At 43.8% G+C, this 11,035-nt stretch overlaps 1 protein-coding gene across 1 annotated transcript in view; it reads left to right on the top strand.

The window, feature by feature from the left end:
• Positions 1–11,035, top strand: part of LOC310991318 (NACHT, LRR and PYD domains-containing protein 3-like) — a 95,298-nt gene that overhangs the window by 77,861 nt on the left and 6,402 nt on the right.

Genomic DNA, 11,035 nt, shown 5'->3' with positions numbered 1-11,035 from the left:
TAGTGGGAAAACTGTGTAGATTCATCCGGCGAGGAGCTGTCATTACATTAAGAGAGATTTTGTAACAATCAAAATTAAAAATTGGCCGTTATTTGATTTTGGTCTCCTGGTTTTTTGGTTTTAAAAGCAAAAACCAAAAAACGAAAAAACCAGCCTGAATTTTTGTTTTTTTGTTTTTTGTTTGAAACGGAAAACCAAATTACCAGCTTACTTTCGTTTTTTGACAGTTCTGTTTAAAGGAAAAATCGAATGGCCGCGAAGTACACGGACCACCTAGGACCAACATCTGTTCAGAGCTCACACACACTCACATGAGCCAGAAACTGCTGCTCACACACACCAAGAGTGGAGATCTGAACCTGAGAGGACTGAACTGATCAGCAGTGTGATTTATTGATCAGTGATCGTTTCAGTGTTAAAGTCTTTCCATACATTGTGTTGATGAGACACTGGGCTGGTTTCTGTCTTGTTGTAGAAGAGTCGTATCAGGAAGTGTTGATCTGAGTGGACCACTTCTACACAAGGTCAAAGGTCAACCTCATGTTTCTGATCTGCTCTGAGTGAACTGTTCACTGAACTGAACTCACACAAACTGTTCTGGAGTCAGTCTGAAAACAGTGGACAGGTCAGATGTTCTCCTCAACAACTTGTCTTCATCCTGACTCTGGATCAAATCACATGAAGCAGAAACGTGACGTCACTTTCCTCCTTCATCTGAAACACAGATCCAGATTAAACCAGTGCAGGTCTCAGAGTTTCCTGTCAAACTCAGTCAGAGAAGATGAGCTGAAGCTCAGATGTTCATCTAGGCCTGGGACGATAATCAATAAATCAATTAATCGCACGATAAATGAAAATGAACTCGATAGTTTTTCCAGCCTCGATAAATCGCCATGTGCATGCGCACGTATTTGTTTTCCTGGTCTCTCCCTCCAACCAGGCTGGATGACAAGAGGCTTCACTCTGTGCATCGGTCTCAGCACCTGGGCCGTTTGTTTTGCAGAATGAAAGGAGTGAACCCTCTTTTCAGTCATCCAGGAACTTTGTTTCCCAGAATGCATTTGGCAGCAACCGGCAGCGCTAGCTGTAAAGCTAAGCAGCTGAAAGCTATTCTTGCTGCCGCGCTTTTAACACGTCACTTTTTAGTCAGTTTTAATATTTTTTCATGCGAGAAAGTCACAGTTTAGATCCCCAGTCTGTGGTCAGTTTATCCACATATCGCCTGTTAGGAGATGTTCTCCGACGTTTTTGGAGCTAATGTGGTAGCAGCGAGCAGGAGGAGCGGGGCTTCCCACAGTCTGCAGCCGTCTGTCTGCAGCAGCTCACGGGCCGTCAACCTCCGTCATTGGGGGAGAAAACGACTAAGAAAACTTATCAGCAGGTTTTTAGAAGTTTACCACCAGCTGGTTTAATACTTTTTAGGAGATAAATGCTAGTCTCATTGATGAAATCTTACATCTGTGGAAGTCACATTAGTTTGTTTGAATGAAAAGTGGAGCCCGTTTATTATTTTTTGTTTATTTCATTTATTTAGGATAGTAGCTATATAAGTTCTTGTCATTCCAATTACAATGGTTAAAAAAAAGTACTCATGAGAAATAAAAGTTTATCGCATTTAAAAGGGTCTACTTGCATTATTATTAAATATTATTATTATATTAGTGATTAATTTGTTCTCATTCTGACACGTATTTTCTCTCTTCACAGACTTGTTGGTTGTTTCCTCTCAGAGAGTCACTGTGAAGTCGTGGCCTCAGCTCTGAAGTCCAACCCCTCCCACCTGACAGCACTGGATCTGAGTAAAACCACCCTGAGTGGTTCATCAGTGAAGGTTGTGTGTGCTGGACTGGAGAGTCCAAACTGTAGACTGGAGACTCTGAGGTGAGTTCACTGACTGGACCTGTTGGACTTTTGTCTGTGTTCAGTTCAAATGTGTGAAGTTCAGTTTGAAGCAGCGACTGATTGTGACTCCATGTTACTGCAGCTGGTAGAAGGTGAAGGGTCAGAGGTCACTCAGAGGTCAGTGTGATGATGGTGATGATGAGCTGCTCTCAGATGAAGCTGCTAACAGAACAGCTGGATCAGCCACTGTAGCAGCTGAGCAGATGTGATGTAGATCTGAGTTTTCCCTCTTTGCTTGGTTCAGGGTCAAAGGTCAAAGCAGCTTCCCAGTGTGAGAGGTCAGGTTAAAGTCCTGTAGCTCAGAGAACAGTGTTGGTTTGATGATCCCACTGTGGAGACACTGAGGCTCATGAACATCAACACTGGGCTCCACAGGAAGGAAGCTTCAGCTCATGGTCACATGACATTAAAGGAGTTTACTTCCTGTCCACAGTGTGTGTGAAGCAGCCTTTGGTCACATGACTCCAGTGTCAGTGAGGGGTCAGAGGTCAGCTTCAGACAGGGGACAGTGTCTCCTGAGCCACTGTGACTGTGTCCACAGCCTCTGGAGCTGAAGCTTCATCCAGCTTCAGCTCCTCAGCTGCTCTCTGCCAGTGGAGCTGTGAGGAAGAGACCACTTCACAGTCAGTGTGGACAGCAGGAAGCAGCTGGGACACAGCAGCTCTCCGTCTACCTGACAGGAGCCTGAAGCTCGGCCTTCAGCAGCATCTGGTCTGATGTGGATCGGCTGTGGATCCGGGTCCTTTCAATGTGTTTGTGCTGCAGCGTCTCAGTGAAGATCACACTCGTTCTTCTCCATCATCAGTGAGGTCAGCTGAACACCTGTCAGGTGTTTGTGCAGGAGGCTCTGGACGTTAGCTGAAGGTCACCTGGTTGTTTCTGCAGGTCTCAGTAGCTCCGGTGGTGGACTGAGGCCCAGCACTCGTCCTCCTCCAGGTCCCAACAGAACCAGAACCAGAACCAGAACAGGGACCAGAACCAGAACCAGAACCAGAACCAGAACCAGGCGCGGCGTTATGGGTGGGCCTAACGGGCCTGGGCCCACCCACTTGTACAACTGGCCCATCCAAAATGACAGGGTGAACATTTTTCTTAACTTTTATTTTCAATTATTAAAATTAACATCTAAATTCAGAATAAATACAAAAAACGTCGCCCTTTATATATATAAAAAGGAAATATAATATTTATTTGGTTACTAACATGTGTGATGTCTGAACCAATCACAACAGGCCATTTTACGTCCGCTGTGTACAGTTGACGTTTGGCATTTTACTGTAGGTAGCCTATTTAGCCTTCAGGCAGAAGACCTAGCTATAGCTAATACATCCATGCAGAAGACGGCGAAACGCTTGATGTTAGCCTACACATGGCTCGACAGACATCGCTTTTCAACTTTGTCAAAAGGCTTAGAACCGACGAGTCACCACCAGATGCGGCTGCGTCAGCACCTGCACCCTCTCCGCAAGCTAGCGCGGGCTCAGCGCGGGAAGAGGGTCCCGTCGGCGGGCCAGAAGGAGCAGCAGCCAGCCAGTCAAGCTCCAGTGGCTCATCGGCTCCAGCGGACCTGTCTGCAATAGATGAACCGGCTACACAGACGAAACTAAATCAGTACCCCATCACAGTTTTTGGGCACAAGGCCAGGAGCTTCTCCTCACACTGGTACGAGAAGTACGTATTTTTAGAATACAGTGTTGTCAAGGACGCGGTGTTTTGTAAAATGTGTCGGCATTTTGGAGAGAGAGGCGGGGAAGAAAAATTCAGACAAAGTGGATATAAAGATTGGAAGCACATGAACACTGCTTGTTTTAAACATGAAAGCAGCAGAGCTCATCAGATGGCTGTGGAAAAATATAATAATTACAGAGAATGTAACAAATCGGATCGTGGCACAATCATCCATCAGCTCATCAACACAGAGGGCCGACAAAGTGAGACAATTGAAAGAAATCGGGAGCACATAAAAGTAATACTTGACATTGTGCTTTCATGTGCAAAGCAGGAGATACCTCTACGCGGATTCCGTGAACATGAAGATGAGGTCAAAAATGCTGGTAACTTCCTTGAGTTGTTTAAACTCATTTGCAAACACAATCCAGATGTACAAAGGCGACTGGATGCTATTCCGAATAATGCAAAAATGCTCAGCCATGACATTCAAAACGACTTGCTAAATGCTGCATCCACGCTGCTGTTGCGACACATAAAAAAGGAGCTACGTGGATCAGAAGGAACTTTCTATGCAATACTAGCCGATGAATGTAAGGACATATCTAAAAAAGAGTTGGTGGCTGTCTGTTTAAGATATGTGTACATGGGATCTGTGAGGGAACGAGCAATCGGCCTTGTGGATACAGAAGAAATGACAGCTGAAGCCATTGCCAAAAAAATAATGGAAGTTGTGTCACCTTTTGAGCTGGACCCAAACCTCTGTGTGGGATTCGGATTTGATGGCGCGTCTGTTATGGCTGGACATAAGGGGGGTGTTCAAGCCATCCTCAAGAGCACCTTTCAAAATGCAATCTACGTGCATTGTCACTCTCATAGACTGAATCTAGTCCTGGCATCTGTGGCACGCACATCAGCTGATGCATCAACTTTTTTTGATACCCTGAACTCTCTGCACACCTTCATGTGTGGCAGTCAACGGCATGCGCGCTTCCTTGACGCACAAAAAGAAATGCACCCAGATCGGAGATCACTGGAATTGGAGCGAGGATGTGACACAAGGTGGAGTTCCAGATCAACAGCCGTGAGTAAAGTGTTCGCTCTTTATGACGTAATAGTTGAAGTACTGTCGGGATATGCAGAAGAGGGAGGGCAGAGTCAAATTGATGCGCAGTCACTATTGCAACAGATGCGAACAAAGAAATTCATATTTCTCCTTGTACTCTTTAAAGAACTATTCAGCAAATCAGACTTTGCAACCAAAGGCCTCCAGTCCATCAGTGTATCAGTGACAGACACGGTGGATCTCATTGAAAACCTTAAACAGTCACTGACAGACATCCGCACCAGCGACCACTGTGACAGTGGATTCTTGAATATGCTGGCAATGACGAATAAAATCATGGGAGACAATAATATTGACAGTTGGGATATATCTTTGCCCTCCCGTTCACGAAAGCTCCCAAGTCGATTTCGGGAAAGTACAGTTACTGTGTCACTGGGGAAATCTACAAGAGTGAGGAGTGACAATGACTTGCGAGCCATACTAAACCAAATAATAGACTGTCAGCTGAATGAACTCAGCGCCAGGTTCCATAACGACTCATACGGACTCATGAAAACAGCAGGAACTCTACTGGCAGCTTCTTGTGAGGGCAGCTTGTCAGACATGACAAAAAATCTCAATGATGCAGGGAAGATTTTCCATATCAGCGTGACAGAGTCAGAGCTTTCAGTGTTTCTCCAGCACGTCGCAAGAAAGAGAGCAAGAGGAGAAACATTTAAAACTCTTTTAGATGTGATGGACATATGTAGTGAGGAAGTCTTCCCTCGTGTCCATGGCTTCTTAAAAGCACTGATCACCCTACCTATGACATCATGTACAGTTGAGCGTGTCTTCTCTAGCGTTAAGAGAATAAAAACTGCCATTAGGAGCTCGATGCTCACCACTCGCCTGAACTCACTCTGCCTGTTAACATTTGAAAGAGATATAACGGTAACCTTAGACTATGATGAAATAATCAACATATTCAAAAGCAAACCCCGTAGACTGCTCCTATAGGGAGTATAATGAAATATTGTAAGGACTTGTTATGTTTGTTTTCTTCAATTCCTTGCAGCCTTTGTCTTAATGTTATAGGCTATGTTAGTGATATTTTATTAGCCTGCTTTATTGAAATAAATATGTCTGTGAGTTAAAAGAAAAAAAGAAAAAAAAAGGAGAAGACGAAACACTGATGTTAGGCTTACTTGTTTAATGACATAGGCTATTGTAAGAACTTGTTTATTTTAAAATGTCCAGATATTTTATTACTTTATGAAAATAAATGTCTGTGAGTTTAAAAGAAGTGGGCTACGCATTTCTGATTTGATTTGGCTTTTCGTGCATTTGGTTAAACATATTACCGGTAACGAGAGAGAGAGAGAGAGAGAGAGAGAGAGAGAGAGGTCCGCTGGGTGAGCTAGATTAACTTTTAACGGGAGAGAGAGCGGCGCACCGCGCTGTCAAAGCTCGTCTCAGCCATAGGTCTCAGTAGAAATGGTGTGTGCTTTCAAGGCAATATAGACACGAACGAGTCATTGAGGAATAATTTCCAACTCTATGTATGTTAGTGTTATTTTTTCCTGAGAAGTGGCCCATCCAAAATTACTCTGGCCCATCCAAAATTGAAATCCTGGCGCCGCGCCTGACCAGAACAGGGACCAGTTCTTCCTCCTGGAGACACAACAGTCCACTGTCGCTTTGTTTGTTTACGTAGTGAGTCAGAGAGTCACAGAGACTGAACAGAGAGCGAGGATGAAGGATCTGATGAGGGATTCATGGTCCACAGAACCAGAACCAGAACCAGAACCAGAACCAGCACCAGCTGTCAGGATCAGACTGAGGCCAACAGGTATTGATCAGATATTGATTGTATATTGACAGACTGAGCTGAGGTCAGCAGCAGCTGATGAATCTGTGCTGACATGTGGATGATGTGTAGAAGGCCACATGATGAAGATCCACCAGAACAGCTTCTCATCATCACTATCAACTGGTTTAACTCTTTCAACACCAAACGAATGAAAACGAAATGAATTAATTTAGTTTCTTTTTGAAACATTCAGTACAAAAAGTGAACGAGCCATCTCAGAGCAGCTTTACTGAACAAACACTTTATGAAACAAGAAGACAGGAAGTGACTGAATGTCTGCTGTAAAAACTTTATTTACAAAGAAACAGAACAATCTGCATCATAGGACCACACGTTCTGATCCACATCACACCTCACATCTTCCTCATCGTCTGCTGCTCGTCTTCCTCTCCTTCATCTCCCTATTGGTCATGTGACTAAAGAGTCTCAACACCTGAGGATGTTTCCTGGATGAAGCAGCTGATTGATCTGTTACACAACTTCAATCAGCTGTTTGTCAACAACAATGAAAAGACAAACTCATCAGTGTGTTTCAGTCCCAGTGTGAACTGCTGTTCACTTCAGCTTCAGTTTACAACCAGAGGTTTTCTGTTCTGACAAACAGTGAAAGAAACTCAACATGGAGCTTAAAACCTGTTGTTTGGTCTTTGTTGAGCTGAAACATTTTTAAATGTTTTAATTTTATGTCAAAAGAACAAGAAACATGTTGATTGTCCAGTTCACACAGACTGATGTGATGTTGTGTTCACTGAGTTAAAAGAACTGAAAAAAAGGTTCAGAGACAACTCTATCTTCTTCTTTTATTCTTTATTCAGATTGAGGAGCTGCTGGTTGTCAAAGATCAGCTGTTCTTCTCTGGGCTCAGCTCTGAAGTCCAACCCCTCCCACCTGAGACACCTGGACCTGAGCAGAAACAACCTGGAGGATTCAGACCTGAAGGACCTGAGTGGTTTTCTGGAGAGTCCAGACTGTAGACTGGAGACTCTGAGGTCAGACTCTGTTTTATTTCTGTGCTCAGATGAATGTGATGTGAAAGTTGTGTTGACACTGAGCTGCAGACATGAGGCTGATGTTATACTGATCAACACTGAGGGTCGTCATGGTGACGGCTGTTTTCTTCTTCTCTGCTTTTAGTCCAGTCAACTACAGAAACACATGTAATGTGTCAGACAATAACTGATCTATAATCAATAGCTGGTGGCTCCTCCTCTTTCCTGAGGCTCTGTGATGTTTGTAGTGAAACATTCAAAGCCAACATCCCATAATAAGCAGATGTGTATGCTGGTCAGCAGGTTTTTGTCTCTGACCTTTAATTGACCTTTCGCAAAACCCCGCCCCCGAACGGTCATTGTCCAATCAGACATCATAGCAACCGTTACTATGTAAACAAGGTCCATCAAGCTTCGCACCTCCGACAAGCAAAGTGTATTGTCGGACAGTAGTTACCCGAAGAGTTTGGCTGGGGGAGTCGTGTTTTTTCCCTTCCCAAAGCTGAAAACACAACAGGAGAGGTGCCTACAATGGGTCAAACCGTGTGGAAGCCCCCCACAGCCGGACCCTTCTCCCACTCCCAGCTAAATGTCATGAAAATAAACAAGCATACAGCCTACATCTGCTCCAAGGTAAGCTAGCAGGACTAGGGCTGTATCCCAAATCACTCACTACTACAGTGTTTCCTCTAGGATTTTTTTTAAAGGGGGGGGGGGGGGGGGGGGGGGGATCGGACCTTACAACTTTCACTTTCACCAAGCACTGCTGCAGCATGCGCAATTCTCTCTCTCTCTCGCTCTGTGTGTGTGAATGTCAATAACAAACAGCGCTATGAGGAGATGAATGAACAGAAGACATGCAGCGGTGTATTTGCGACCATTTAAAAAAAATAGAAGGAGCTGTACGTATGAGGAAACACTGTAGTCTACTATAGTGTACTTCCATAGATTGAATCCTCTCGGTGGGGAGAAAAAAAGAAAAGAAGAAGCTCTGGTCTCGGTCCGCGACACAAACACCACGTCCTGTTACCCGTATTCTCTTGCAGATGCGCCACATGATGCAATTTATGAATCGATAAAAGCCGTATTTTGATCACCATTATGTTTACATTGTGACCACGCAATTTTGTAGTGGTGTCAGAATGTTTAGTGATTATTAATATTAATAAATATAGCGCTCATATGCCTCTGAGACTCTGATGCCTCAAGACGCTCAATATAAAAACACTGTTGACACTCGGGCAGCGTTGAGAAGCTTGTCGGGCTAGCAACGGTAACTAAGGGGGGAGGAGCTTTTGCGAAAGGTCAATTGACATGTTTGTATACATTTGTTGTCATGGCAACAGAGTTCAGCCTCTCATGTTTGTTGTCATGGCAACAGAGTTCAGCCTCACATGCGTGTTGTCATGACAACAAAGTCCAGCCTCACATGTGTGTTGTCATGACAACAGAGTTCAGCCTCACATGTGTGTTGTCATGTCAACAGAGTTCAGCCTCTCATGTGTGTTGTCATGACAACAGAGTTCAGCCTCTCATGTGTGTTGTCATGACAACAGAGTTCAGCCTCTCATGTGTGTTGTCTTTAAATCTTGAGCGTGGTCAGTAAACCTCTGATCAATGTGGCTGCTCAACATGAGTTTGTCTGGATGGAGCCACAGGTGGAGCTGACAGGTGAAGAGGCGGAGTCACTGCATCTGTGTTGAAGCAGCAGCAGCTTCTCATGAATATTAATGAGCTGTTTTCTCTCTATGTGACTGTTTAACCTGCTTCCTGTTGCTTCAGCTGTTGGACTTTGATTTTCTAAACTTGTTCTTTCTGAAGCTTCTTCAGCTCTGAACAGATGATGAGACACTGAACGCTGTCAACAAGGAGCTTTGTCCTCAACTCACTGCTTTTATTCTTTATTCAGATTGGAGGGCTGCAGGTTGTCAAAGATCAGCTGTTCTTCTCTGGTCTCAGCTCTGAAGTCCAACCCCTCCCACCTGAGACACCTGGACCTGGGTGGAAACAACCTGCAGGATTCAGGAGTGAAGCATCTGAGTGGTTTTCTGGAGAGTCCAGACTGTAGACTGGAGACTCTGATGTGAGTTCACTGACTGTTACTGTTGTAGATCTGAGATCTTTGATCCACAACTGAACCTGATTGATCTTCACTCAGAACTTGAATCATTGACTTTGATGTCATGAATGAAGGACGTTTGAAATAGTTGTTGTCTCATGTTTCCACTTGTTCTTCTCTCACACTGACAATGACTCTTCACTTTCAGCTCATTTCACTCCATAGTCATCAATAATCAATAATCTGATCACTTCAGGTGTGTGCGTGTGTGTGTGTGTGTGTGTGTGTGTGTGTGTGTGTGTGTGTGTGTGTGTGTGTGTGTGTGTGTGTGTGTGTGTGTGTGTGTGTGTGTGTGTGTGTGTGTGTGTGTGTGTGTGTGTGTGTGTGTGTGTGTTGATGATCCACAAGAACAGCTTTTTACCATCACTATGAACTGGTTTAAACTAGTTTTAACACTTTTTCTAAACTGTTAAAACACAACTGCTGAAACAGTTCATTTAAAGCAAAACTAAAAACTTTCTGTTTTGGTTGAGTTTGGCGGCGCCAGTGGACCAAAGCAGTAGTGTTTTGCCTGAAGGAAGACTCCATTTCCCATGAGCACCAGCGCGTAGCGTCGTAAACATCCAGATCTCCTGGTGCATGGAAATGAACAGAAGACATATAACCTAAGTTTCTGTCTCCAGCAGCTGTTTGAGGGATGAATAGTGATGAGCTAGTGTATCTGTAGTGGCTGTTTGTCAAAAATCTAAAAAGTATCAAAACACTAAAATAAACAAAATCAAATCAAAGGGCCACTGAGGCACCTGAGCAGTGACTTTACAGCAGGAAGAACATAATGTCCAGGCAAAAAATAAAGTTTCTCATCATGGGTTTATTTCCAACAGTGAAGAGAACAAACAAAGAACAAAGGGTCCTTGCCACCTCCCTTGTCTGTGGTAAAAAACCATGAGCCCACCCAGGTACCTGGCCTCCTCTACCTGTCCACCATACTGTCCAAACTCCCCGGTGCCTTCAAAATAAAAGCATTAACAAATAACTCTAATTAACTCAAATAATACTAAATATAATAAACAAACTAAAAGTATATTTCTGAGAACTAAACAACAAAAAATAACTAAATAATAAGGGATTAAGTATTACAAAAATAACAAATAGCTCCAACACCATCTACACAACCCAACAGGAAGGTGTCACATTGCTTGAATATCACTATTATTTGCAAGAATCCCTCCTCGTCATGAAAGTGAAAGTGAAATTTAAGTGAGAGCCGGGTTCCTACCATCCACCTCGAAGCTGCTTAGTGCCAGTGAAGGCGACACAGACCCCCTCAGGCCATGACAGAGGTGGTGACTTTGTGGAACAGTCTGGAGCAAGAGATAAAGTACAAACGTAAATATATTTAAAAAGAGGTTCACACAGACTGATGTGATGTTGTGTTCACTGAGTTAAAAGAACTGAGAGTTCAGAGACACTGTAACAAACAAAACAACAACTCTTTATTC

The sequence above is a fragment of the Trachurus trachurus genome, assembly GCF_905171665.1.
Source record: "Trachurus trachurus genome assembly, chromosome: 9".
NCBI classification, from domain to species: Eukaryota; Metazoa; Chordata; class Actinopteri; order Carangiformes; family Carangidae; genus Trachurus; species Trachurus trachurus.
This window is presented reverse-complemented; position numbering and strand designations above follow the sequence as displayed.